At 41.8% G+C, this 11,645-nt stretch overlaps 1 non-coding gene across 1 annotated transcript; it reads left to right on the forward strand.

Moving 5' to 3' along the window:
* The first annotated feature begins 3,174 nt into the window (after positions 1 to 3,174).
* On the forward strand, positions 3,175 to 3,338 carry LOC146373254 (U1 spliceosomal RNA). Its single transcript, XR_014802343.1, has one exon. It is a non-coding gene; the product is annotated as a U1 spliceosomal RNA (small nuclear RNA).
* Positions 3,339 to 11,645: the final 8,307 nt, after the last annotated feature.

The raw sequence follows: 11,645 nt of genomic DNA on the forward strand, positions 1-11,645 counted from the left end.
ATCAATGCCTCTCTGCTTTCTGGTCAGGTCCCTGTTTTTTGTAAAAGTGCTGTTATTCACCCACCGTTAAAAAAAGCCCAAACTTGATGCTTCTCTGCGTATCAACTATAGACCTATAGATCTCAAAATTACCATTTATTGCCAAGATTTTAGAGAAGGTTGTGGCCAAGCAACTCACAGCAGTTCTTGATGAACATAACATTCTTGATAATTTCCAATCTGGTTTTCGTAGAGCTCGTTCCACCGAAACTGCACTTCTTAGAGTGTCCAGTGATATATTGATGAATTATGATGCTGGCGAGTGCACTGTTTTACTGTGGTTGGACCTGCCTTTGATACTGTCGACCATCATATTCTGTTAGATAGACTAAAACACTGGGTGGGTATATCAGGAACTGCTTTGGAGTGGTTTAAATCCTATCTGTGTGACGATCCTTCTCTGTGGCTACCTCCAAGTTCAGGTCCTCTCTCGCTTCTCTTGCCTATGGTGTACCACAAGGTTCTGTCTTAGGACCCGTACTGTTTTTTTGTTGTATTTACTCCCTCTTTAGGAGATTCTCAGCACTTTTAAGGACATTTCGTATCATTGTTATGCAGATGATATTCAGCTATATATCTCCTTTAGGCCACATGATGTTTCTAAACTTCAAAACTTGCAGAGATGCTTGGATTATATCAGAGGTTGGATGGCTGATAATTATCTTCGATTTAATGCTGAGAAAACAGAAGTCCTTGTCTTTGCTTCTGATAAATGTGTACCTTTTAGTAGTAAAAGATTTAGGCCCCCTCGCTTCTTTTGTTAAATCTTCTGTTAGGAATCTTGGTGTTACATTTGACTCAGCTCTGTCCTTGGAGATTCATGTTAAATCTCTGGTCTGCTCCTGTTTCTACCACTTAAGAAATATTGCTAAGCTGAGTCCTATTGTGTCACGTTCTGAACTTGAAATCATTATAAATGCTTTTTCATGTTTCGTGTTGTTTAGATCATTGTAACTCGTTGTGTATCTGTCTAAGTAATGCTTCCTTGGAACGTCTGCAGGGTGTTTAAAATGCTGCTGCAAGGCTTTTGACCAAGGCTTCCAGGTACTCCCATGTCACTCCTCTGCTGATCCAGCTGCATTGGCTCCCCATTAAATTCAGGGTCCATTTTGAGATTATAATTCTGACCTTCAGGGCTCAGCACGGACTACCTCCAATTTACATCAGTGATCTTCTTCATCCTTAAATTCCCAGCAGGTCCCTGAGGTCTTGTGACCAGGGCTTGCTGGTTGTCCAGCACACTACATTAAAAGAAAAGGTGACAGAGCTTACTTTACTTTAACCATTTTATAGATTTTTGTACATAAATAATTTCCAGCCTAAATGATGCAGAAAAAAGGTACATATTCACATCTGAGCTTAATTTCAGATTGATCTGCTGAAATGTTCATTTGACATTTCTTTAAAAAAAACTGTTCACACTATGAAATTATATTAATAACAGGAAAAATTCTAAAATAATAGTTTTGATTCAAATAAAACTGCAAACTTTTATTCAACGAATTAAAACCATTTTTTTCATTAATTGAGTTGCTATTACTCAAATGGTACTGCGCTCTCTGATTGGCTTACTGGTGACCGCGTGTGGCGCTTCGAAGAATGGCACTTTTCCCCGGAGTTTTCCAGAGGTTTTCTTTGGGATTGTGTAGCACGTTTTAACCTTGAAGTGCCCCACCCCTTCCGTCCCTTGTGTATCTTATCTTATCTGTGCTGTTTGCCACGTTTATTACCTGCCTATGAAGCTGACCTGCTTTGACTTTTACATTTTAAGGTAAGTGGTTTAGAAGCTCATTTACACAACTCACATGTTTTTCTTCCGAGCATGACGGGAAAATGCGCAGTGACATAAATTATTCAACAGGGGGCGCTGATATTTGGTTACATTAGAATGACCATTATGTATATTTTTTTAATGCGTTTGGAGTTTATGTGTTGAGGAATTGAGGAAAAATATGTATATTATGTATATTGATAAAATAATAACTAAACTAAACTAAAACTACAAAAAGTTCTTGTGTCCGGATTAATGAGTACTTTTGGTTCATTTGCATTTTCCTCTTGTGGTCATTAGTTGAGGGGGGTGATTGTAATTTTCAAATGGCGTGTATTTGTGTAGCGCTTTACTAGTCCCTAAGGACCCCAAAGCGCTTTACACATCCAGTCATCCACCCATTCACACACACATTCACACACTGGTGATGGTAAGCTACATTGTAGCCACAGCCGCCCTGGGGCGCACTGACAGAGGCGAGGCTGCCGGACACTGGCGCCACCGGGCCCTCTGACCACCACCAGTAGGCAACGGGTGAAGTGTCTTGCCCAAGGACACAACGACCGAGACTGTCCGAGCCGGGGCTCGAACTGGCAACCTTCCAATTACAAGACGACCTACCAACTCTTATATAAAAATATTCTGGTATATTAAACTAAACTATAATTTATAGTATATTTATACTCTATAGCACGTGTACTAACACGTGTATGTGCGCCGGACCCGTGATTTGAGACGTCCTGCCATCTTTAGCAGGTAATAAACTCCCGCCAAAGCAAAAATTTGCTCTGAGTGAATGCAGTCGTTGTTAATGAGTAAATTTTTAGAGTGTTTTTATTTGGATTGTTTTCTGGTTGTTTGTTGCACTCAGACATGTTCACAGACGTGTTTTCGTGAGCAACGCTGTTCATACTCCGAGACCGTAGCGGGAAACTGTTGGTTGCCTAGCAGCAGTTAACAAAAAGACCGGAAGTGACTGTGCTTCAACTCGAAAACGTTTGCGTTTTTCCTCTTTTCCCCGAGTATCAGACAAACTCGTTTAGCAGCGTGCTTGACCTTTGAGTTAGCTGAACTTCCTGGTGGTCTGTTGGTGGATTTAAGGAGGTTAAATGGATGAAAAAAGTTATCTTTCAGCTAGCTGTTGTTGCGCAGATGCAGCAATGCATGATGGGAAATACTGCCGGTATTTGTAAAGCTAAATAACCTTATGGGATTCTGTTGGAAACTGCTTCATGTGTATATATAAATAGTGTGTAGTCCCAGCTTCCTGCAGGCTGTGTTTGTGTTGATTTTGAGATTGTGAGCACCGTGAGTGTGCAGGGTTTGTGTGTGAAAGACTGCCCCATGCGTGAGTTGAAAAAGTCATACTTACCTGGTAGGAAAGATACCATGATCAAGAAGGTGATTCTTTCAGGCCGAGGCTCAGCCATTGCACTCTGACTCTGCTGATAGCCTGCGAATTCCCCAAATGTGGGAATCTCGACTACATAATTTCTGGTAGTGGGGACTGCGTTCGCGCTTTCCCCTCTTTATATGTTTAAGAAAAACTGTGGAAACATTTGCGCTTACTTTGAAGAACGAGGTCGTTTAACGTATGTATATGAAGATGATATGACTGCTGAGTGATGTTAAGTAGCGTGCAGTTTCCTCGTTTCTCCGCTAGAGGCCGATAGAGCTCTGTAAATGTTCAGAGACGTCACAGATAAGATTAAGAACAACTTTATTTATCCCGAGGGAAATTATTTTGTCATACACATGCTCAACGCAGCAAGAGAGACAGAGGAACAATATATACAATAAGAATACTAGTATACAGTAATCTAAGGAGCTTGGAAAGAAAAGCGTCTGGACTTCTTTGAGTTGCTTGAAGATATTTCACCTCTCATCCGAGAAGCTTCTTCAGTTCTAAGGGCCAAATGGTGGAGAGTGCCAGATTTAAACCCAGTGGGAGTTTTCCCCCCAAAGAGGGACAAAGGACCCCCTGATGATCCTCTACCTAATTATGATTAGGTAGAGGATTATGATTAGGACTCTCCACCATTTGACCCTAGAACTGAAGAAGCTTCTCGGATAAGAGGTGAAACGTCTTCAAGCAACTCAAAGAAGTCCAGACGCTTTTCTTTCCAAGCTCCTTAGACTACGATGACCTGGATGACTGAGAACCTTCACAGACAGTATACAGTAATATACAGTAGGAAGAATTGGATTAACTAATTGTTAGTAACATATAACTAAATGTTAAGGATTTACAGCTTCATCATCTAGACGAGTGTCACTTTTAACTTTGCAGACATTGTTCTCTGCTCTGTGGTCTCGCTTTAACAGGAATAACTGTGGATTTTAATGGAAACTTCACAGCAGTTTTCACACTTTCCAGATTCACGGGCAGAACTGGACTCCAGGTGGCCCGTCTGGTGGATTTAAATCAGGGTCGTGTGTGTTTGTTATCTTTTAAATGCAGTGCCTGGCCACATTCAGTATTTAAAGTTAGTATTTCTGTAGGAGTGCTCACTGGATTCAGATTCTTATTGTTCAAAGTGCTCTTTGGAAGTGAAACATGTATATAAGTTTAAAAACAAAGAGCTCTGAGGCAGTCACCTCAAAGTTGAGGTGGATGTGACAAAGCTGCAGATTTCCTGTTTCGTAGCTATGCTGCTGTTTGCTGCTCTGTGTTGTTTTTTACTGTTAAAAATAAATGTTAGCTATTGAGGTTTTGCTGTCATGTGACTCATCATGGCACGTCACTTTGGGTGTGTGAAGTTGTAGGGTCAAAAATTAAGACCTTAGTCACACAGGTCTGGAGACCCCCCTCCAGTCTGAGTGGTCGCTGAAAGACCTACGATTGGGTAAATGTGTATTCCCTGGTTGGCAGGTAGATAGAAACCTCCTTGTGTTAGCTTTGGTTGCACATTGTTGCGGTTCTGAGTAGTTTGCATGCAGGACGCCAACTTGTCTGCAAACACTTGCCAACTTCTCCGTGAGCAGTAGTGAAACTGAAAAGTGAGTGTTTGCCTTCACAGTAAAACCTTTTTAACGTGCAAGTGTTTGCAGACAAGTTGTTCGGGTCGAGAAAATGTTGCATACCTTTGTTTAGTGTCCTTACATGATTTGCTGATTGCTAAAATCAGTATTTTTTGACATGTCAGGGTGATGATATGACGACACTCCCACCTGCAGCCAGCTGAAACGTAGCCACGCCACCTTTATCTGGAGCTCTGATGATGTATCCGATGATGTCATTTGCAAATGGCTGTCTATGTTAGCAGATGAGCTACAGGTGTTTGTTATTTGGTACATGTAGTTCACCCATGTTAGCAGGGACCATACAAATGTAGCAGGCATGCTGTATAAAGTGTATAAAGAACCAGCCCATGTACCATAATAGTTATTTGTTACGTTGTTAAAGAAGTTCAGACATTCAGTGGTGTGTTGTGCTGTCAGCCTTCTTCATCTAATCATTGGATCTCTGGCATATGCCTTTCACGCCACCTCTGTCACCCTAAGGTGTTAAAAACTCAAATGTCCCCTGTGCACTTTACGTTGCCTGACTTTTGACCACAATGAAAAACAGTCGATTTCTCCTCTGTATATCTCAGCATGGAGGTCAGAAGCCAGAACCTGCTGGAGGAGGCGAAGCTCCAGGTGGGTGAATCACAGCTGGGGAAAAGTGGCTAAAATGCATGTGAATACAGTACAGAGTGGGATTTCTGTAGCACATGTAAACATGAATACAACAGAACAGCCAGTTAATCACACATGAACGTTTTTGGACTGTGGAAGGAAACCAGAGGGCACAGGAGGAAACAGACCTCAGACAACCAACGTGTTAAAAGTCAGAAATGTTCTTGCTGTGAGGCGATCGTGGTAACCGCTGCAGCGATGGCCTGTCTAAAGCTGAAAGATGGCATAGATAAAATATAAATATAAGCCAGAGTGAGACTGCAAAGACAAAAACACGAGTGCATATCTTTCAGCCTCAACCTCACAAATGAAGCCGACACAGAAGTGCCAAAAACTGCAGTTCCTCTAACAGCCACCAGAGGATGTCTCCAAAGTGAGCCGGACGCCGCAGACTCACAGACACAGATTCCACCCAGACAGCAGAAATAAACACGCTGGTGTAAGAGTATTTTTGGCCCGTGGTTCACCGAGTTTCAATCTTCCCATTTTTAGAAGGTTTCCGATCTGCATTCAATTTTTATGGTCCAAAGGGACACTTGAGCTCCATAAATACATTATTTTAAAGTTCTGTCCACCCACTTTTAGTTGATTCCTTCCAACAGTGCTATTATAGAAATTTGATGTATGGAGCTATTAGGACAAATCAGCCGATATGTGCATCTAACAAAGCTTGCTATTATTAGTTGATAGGTTGAAGCTCCACTCTCTCATATAAATATATTCACTGGTGGGTCTAAAAAACCCAGCAAACAGCAGCTAAGACACTAATGTCGACGCTTTACAATGTGGACACCACAGACCCTCAGATATATATTTATATAGTCTATGGTTTATAAAAAATAAATGCAGAAATGGAAATTTAAAAAAAGTTGAAACTTGTAAAAGCCCACAGAGAGACAGACTTGCTAATTAACCATAGAGCGAGAAGAACAGCAAGGTTCAAAGTTTGCTTTTGAATCGCTGCTCCTCCCACAGCGCCGGCCAGGTTCTCGTGTAAGATGCACACTAACCTGCTCAAGGCCACCGCATCCTTTATCTGTTTAACTCTTTGCACAAAGCAACCAAGTGTCACTTTCTTTCTGCACTTCCCACATTACGCTAACCTGTGAGCTGTGATGAAGCACGAGCCGGATGAGCTGCTGACGTTCATTATTAAACTTGTGTCAGATCATTAGGAACATTTTTGACTCAGTCATGCAATGAGACATTGCAAGATTCAAACCTTCTTGAGATGAAGCTATAAACTAGCTTTTTAGCATCAGTATGAGAGTGAGCTGTGCACAAACATTTAATTGTTGAGCGTTATTGGATGTTTTGGTTTGGTTTTTAATGCATATATATAAACCAGTTTGTGATGCTTCAATTTTGCGCTTTCATTGCTACGCTCAACCACTTCTTATATTCTTTTTATACAGAAAAACATCTGCGGACAGAGTTCCTGCTGCTTCAGATGACATCTGTGTCTCTCTGTGTTCCCTGGGTGAGGCAGCAGCAAGTATTCAGAGAGCAATGCTGCACAACATGAGAGGAAAATGTAAAAAAAAGTCTTTTGCTTCCAGCTTTCTCTCCGAGCAGAGAAATTTAAGTTGAATCACGGCTTAGCCACGCTCTTTAACTCTTGCACAGTGATTTTTCATGCACGTTGTCGTCCTCCCCCACCATCTTCTGTCTCTGCTGTGTTCACTGCGTGAGTGAGCAGCTCCCCAAACCTCCCACCCACCCACATGCTCACTGTTTCAGAGAAGACGAGGCTCAACTTAAGTAGATGTTCCGCCTTTTGGTTTTTGGACCGTCAAAAATAATCCGTCTGGTCCCTGTTTACGCCGTGATGTCAGGTCCTGTTAAGAATTTGAGGTTTTTGTTTTTTTTTCATGTCTGTGTGCTTTGTGTCTGTGTTACTCACTTCCTGTTTTATTTTGGTTAGTTAAGTTGTCCTGTGTTTTCCCTCCTTTGTGATTGTTGGACCCGCCCTCATTAGCTGCACCTTGTGCTTCACCGTATTTCTGTTTTCTTTAAGCTCTCATTGGTTGTCATTCAAACTTATTTTCATTTTCAAAGATCAAACTGGTTTGTTGGTCATTATACTGGTCAAACAGCCTCCACAGTCACCACAGTCTGCACTGAGTGATCTCAGTCCAGTGGGGCACTGCTGGCATGTTTTAACAGGAGGTTTGCATCATTGTGCAGCTGATGATGAAGTTTCCAGCACTTTGTAAAATTAAGGAAAGAATTAAGGGACAAAAAGGGCCCAACGTGGTATTACCCAGGCATACCTAATATAGTGGCAGGTGAGTGTATATACTGAGAGTCTAATTGGAAACAGGAGTGACAAAAAAACAAGTGGACCTGAATAGTTTTAAGTACTAAAGGAAAAATACAACGAAAGACAGGAAATAAACCTGAGATTAAAGTGACTAATAATACAAAATAAAACAGGAAATGATTCAATAGAAACTCAGAAATGTGACAAAAGAAACTTTCAGGTTATTTTCATCCCCAACACCTAAGCTGTTAATCGTTCATTTACAGAAACGATGCAAATACAGAAACAGATCATTGTTACTCTTTAGTGTGCTCAACTTTCAGCAACATTTGAAATAACAGCCGCGCAGCTCTGCAAGCTGAGGAATGATTCTTTTTTAGCTCCTCCGTACCGTTTGGTTGAGCAGCACCACGAGTCCATCCAGGAGTAGGATAAACAAGTAGTGCGAACAGCTGAGAAGATCATTGGAGCCTCTCTTGCCTCCATCACAGACACTTATCGCACCGGCTGCATCCACAAAGCCACCAGCGTTGGCGAGGACCCCACACACCCCTCACACACTCCTCAACCTGCTGCCTTCTGGCAGTGAGGTACCGGAGCATCAGGGCCCTCTCCTGAACACTCAGTGACTGGACTGAAACACACACACATCGATTCATACACATCACTAGCAAGCATTTATCTGCAGAATCTCTCTCTCTCTCACGCACACACACACCGAGTTAGTTTTTGCACAGTCTTTTGCACATTTCTGTTGCACTGTATCGTTCTGTTCTGTCGGCTGTTGCACTGTCTTTGGTTTTTCTTGTTGCAATTCTTGCACACTTGCACTTTGTGTAGCCCTGTGTTGATCGTCTGTCACATGTAGCACCATGATCTTGGAGGAACGTTGTTTTGTTTCACTGTGTACTGGACCACTGCGCATGGTTGAAATGGCAGTAAAGCCGCTTGACTTGACTTGAGATCTCAACAAACCGTGTGTTAGTCTGAGGAATCGCTCGGCTCGTCACTAACTCTGAAGTTTTCAACATCAAAATGAAATGAAGTCATGGTTTCAGCACTGATCGCTGGGATGACCTTACGTGGGCGTTTCCTTAACTTATTTACGCCGTTCGCCGTCTCAGTAACTGCAGAAACATGGCTGTTATTTCAGCTGCTCTTTGGCTTTCAACAGCGACGCATTAACACGTCTGGTTCTGAGCAACATGTTTCATGTCAGACTCGCGCCTGTTGACTTCTCTAAACACGAGCTGATCTCCACGTGGGACAAGCGATGAAAACGTTGTACAGTCGCACGTAAAGCGTAGCAGCTGCTCACCCTCTGAAACAAACGTTCTGCCTCTGCTGCTACACAAGTACCTAAGAAACATGCGTGCATGGTGCAAAGACGCTTCACAGTGATTTCAGACTCTTCAGGTTCACGACTGCTCGCTCAGACGTGTGGGATTTGACATTAAGATTCACCAAACGTTACGATCACATGCAATACTGTGCAAAAGTCATGAGCCACCCCTCATTTCCTTTTTCTCAACGCCACACTTTAAACTGGTTCTACAAGGCTTTCCGAAGGTCTTTCAAAATGTTAGTTTGACAGACATAAAATAGTAAATTTGCACAATAAGGTGATTCCCAAAGAGCTAAGAGCCCAAAATATTTGCACAGTGTGGGGTCGGTCCAAAAAAATGAGGAAAGTGTTTCCACTTTCCTCATTTCCTCATTTGTGGAAGGCAAAAGAAGAAGTGCTAGGTCTAACAAACTATCTAGAGCAGATGAACAGTATCTCAAAGTCATGTTCTTAAGAAATAGGGAAAAAAGTCCAACAAAGACCTGAGAGATGCATCTGGACCTCCAGCTGATCCACATAATCCACATTTGAAACTTTTATTTCAAATCAAAATCTGTATCTACGCTCAGTAGTTTATATCTTAAAAATTACGTGCCAGAGTCCGACTGGGTCTTGAATTGTCAAATGGCTAATGAGATTTATCTAAAGTGTAATAATAAGTTAATGTGTCAGGTTTGGCTTCTCATAGCCACCTGGGAAAGTTTTTCCTTGGATTTGAAGATATCTGCTGAACTAATCAGAGAAAATCAAAGTGTGGAGCTGAGCGAAATCAGCAGGTAAATGTCAGGATATGTTGATGTGTCTTTGTGATGAAGCCCAGTGATAGTCTGTGTTTATGCTAGTACACCTGGAACTTTGTTGAAATTACATAACATTTTGAAACATAGCATATTAAATAGATTTTCTAATTAATAAGCATGAGGCAGCACATTCAACAAATCTAAGAATATCTAAAAATAATTTGAAGAACGGTCAGAGGACGTGAAGAACATGCGGGGTTTGATGAAGGCGTCCTAACAGGAGCAAACCAGATGATGCAGCAATGACAAAGAGGAGAGAGGAGCCATAAATACACACATACTGACTCAAAAAAACAACAACCAGAAGTCACAAGTTCTGGGGTTTATTGCACATGTTTGGATTTTGGACCTTATTATTAAACTGTTCAGACATTTGAAGTAAAACTGAGAATGTGACATTTTTGATCACTTGAGCGCCTGAACTCTTAAAGGAGTCTAATATTCTTATTTTGATCAGTAACCTCAGCTTTATCAGTAATCCCGTCAGTCCTGCTCCTAAGGCTCAGTTGAGGTTGAGGCAGTTAGTTGAGGTTAACTGGCCTCTGCTGAGTCTGTCACATGTGGGTGCTGAAACGAGAGTGTGGGCAGGCCGCTGGTTCGTCTGCTGAGCTGAGGAAGGAGGGGGAATAAATGTCAAAAGATGAAGATGGTATCGTTATACGATGGCAAGACAGATGTTGTCTGTCTTTCAGATTTGCTGTTTTGATTAACCTTTTAACGACTAAAACGTGCTAAGCTGCTTTGTTTTCTTTTAAATCTAAATAGTAGCTTCTGATGATGGCGGCTCGCTTTAGATCGGTGCTTCTCCAAGCAGGGTCCTGCATGAGGGGTGTTGCATCTGTGCGCAGGTCTCTTGAGTTAAAAGAAGGCGATGAAACTTTAAATATCCTGCAACAACAACCGTTTGCAGCAAATGCAGAAAAAAATAGTGTGAAATAGGAAGCAATGGATAAAATCTAATTAGCATGTTTCCTGTTTTCATGACTGCAAGATATTTTTGTGTGTTTACCGTGTAACGAGTCAGTACAGAGAGGAGGACACAAATGCAAGAAGCTGTGGTGAAATAAAAAAAAATCCCCCCACAGCTTTATGTGTTCATGCACATAAAAACTAAAGGGAAGGCACACAGGGGACAAGGAGCGGGTACAATCAGGCTAAAAAATCTGGTAAGATTACACACACGTGCACGCGTGCACACAGATAACCCCTGAACTATCCAAAAACTCAGAGGTCAAGTTGGGCTAGAAATTGAGCTGACTGAGAACTAAACTGAGGGTAACTGGGAAGTATGAGGGTAAGGGCACAATAAAAAAATATGTGATATCATTAGGAAGACGGAGCTAACAAGTTCCAGGAAACGAAAACGATAGCAGAGAACGTGAAGCTCTCGCTCTGTGGACTTCCAGATCCTTAGGGGGCGCTCATGAGGCAGTCCAGGGATGAATGAGGCCCCAAAGAGCCCAAGATAGTAAATTTCGTGGGGTAGACTTACGTTTGGCAACTTCAGTTATCTTCTTGACAAAATGGGTTGAAACATTAAATAAAATTCAATTTGAAGAGTAAGAGGAATTAGCAGAAGGCTGAAGTTTTATGAGCAAAATGTAAGGCTAACCACTTTTTCACCCAATGGCTGCGTTAAAAACACTCAGCTCGAAGCTTGAAAAGCAGCACTTCACAAACCAGTGGGTGACATCGTGATGCTACATCCATCTTTTATATACAGCCTGCGATGTAAACAAAGAGGTG

This window comes from Perissodus microlepis, chromosome 14 (assembly GCF_051167445.1).
Source record: "Perissodus microlepis isolate ML-2025 ecotype Zambia chromosome 14, ASM5116744v1, whole genome shotgun sequence".
NCBI lineage: Eukaryota > Metazoa > Chordata > Actinopteri > Cichliformes > Cichlidae > Perissodus > Perissodus microlepis.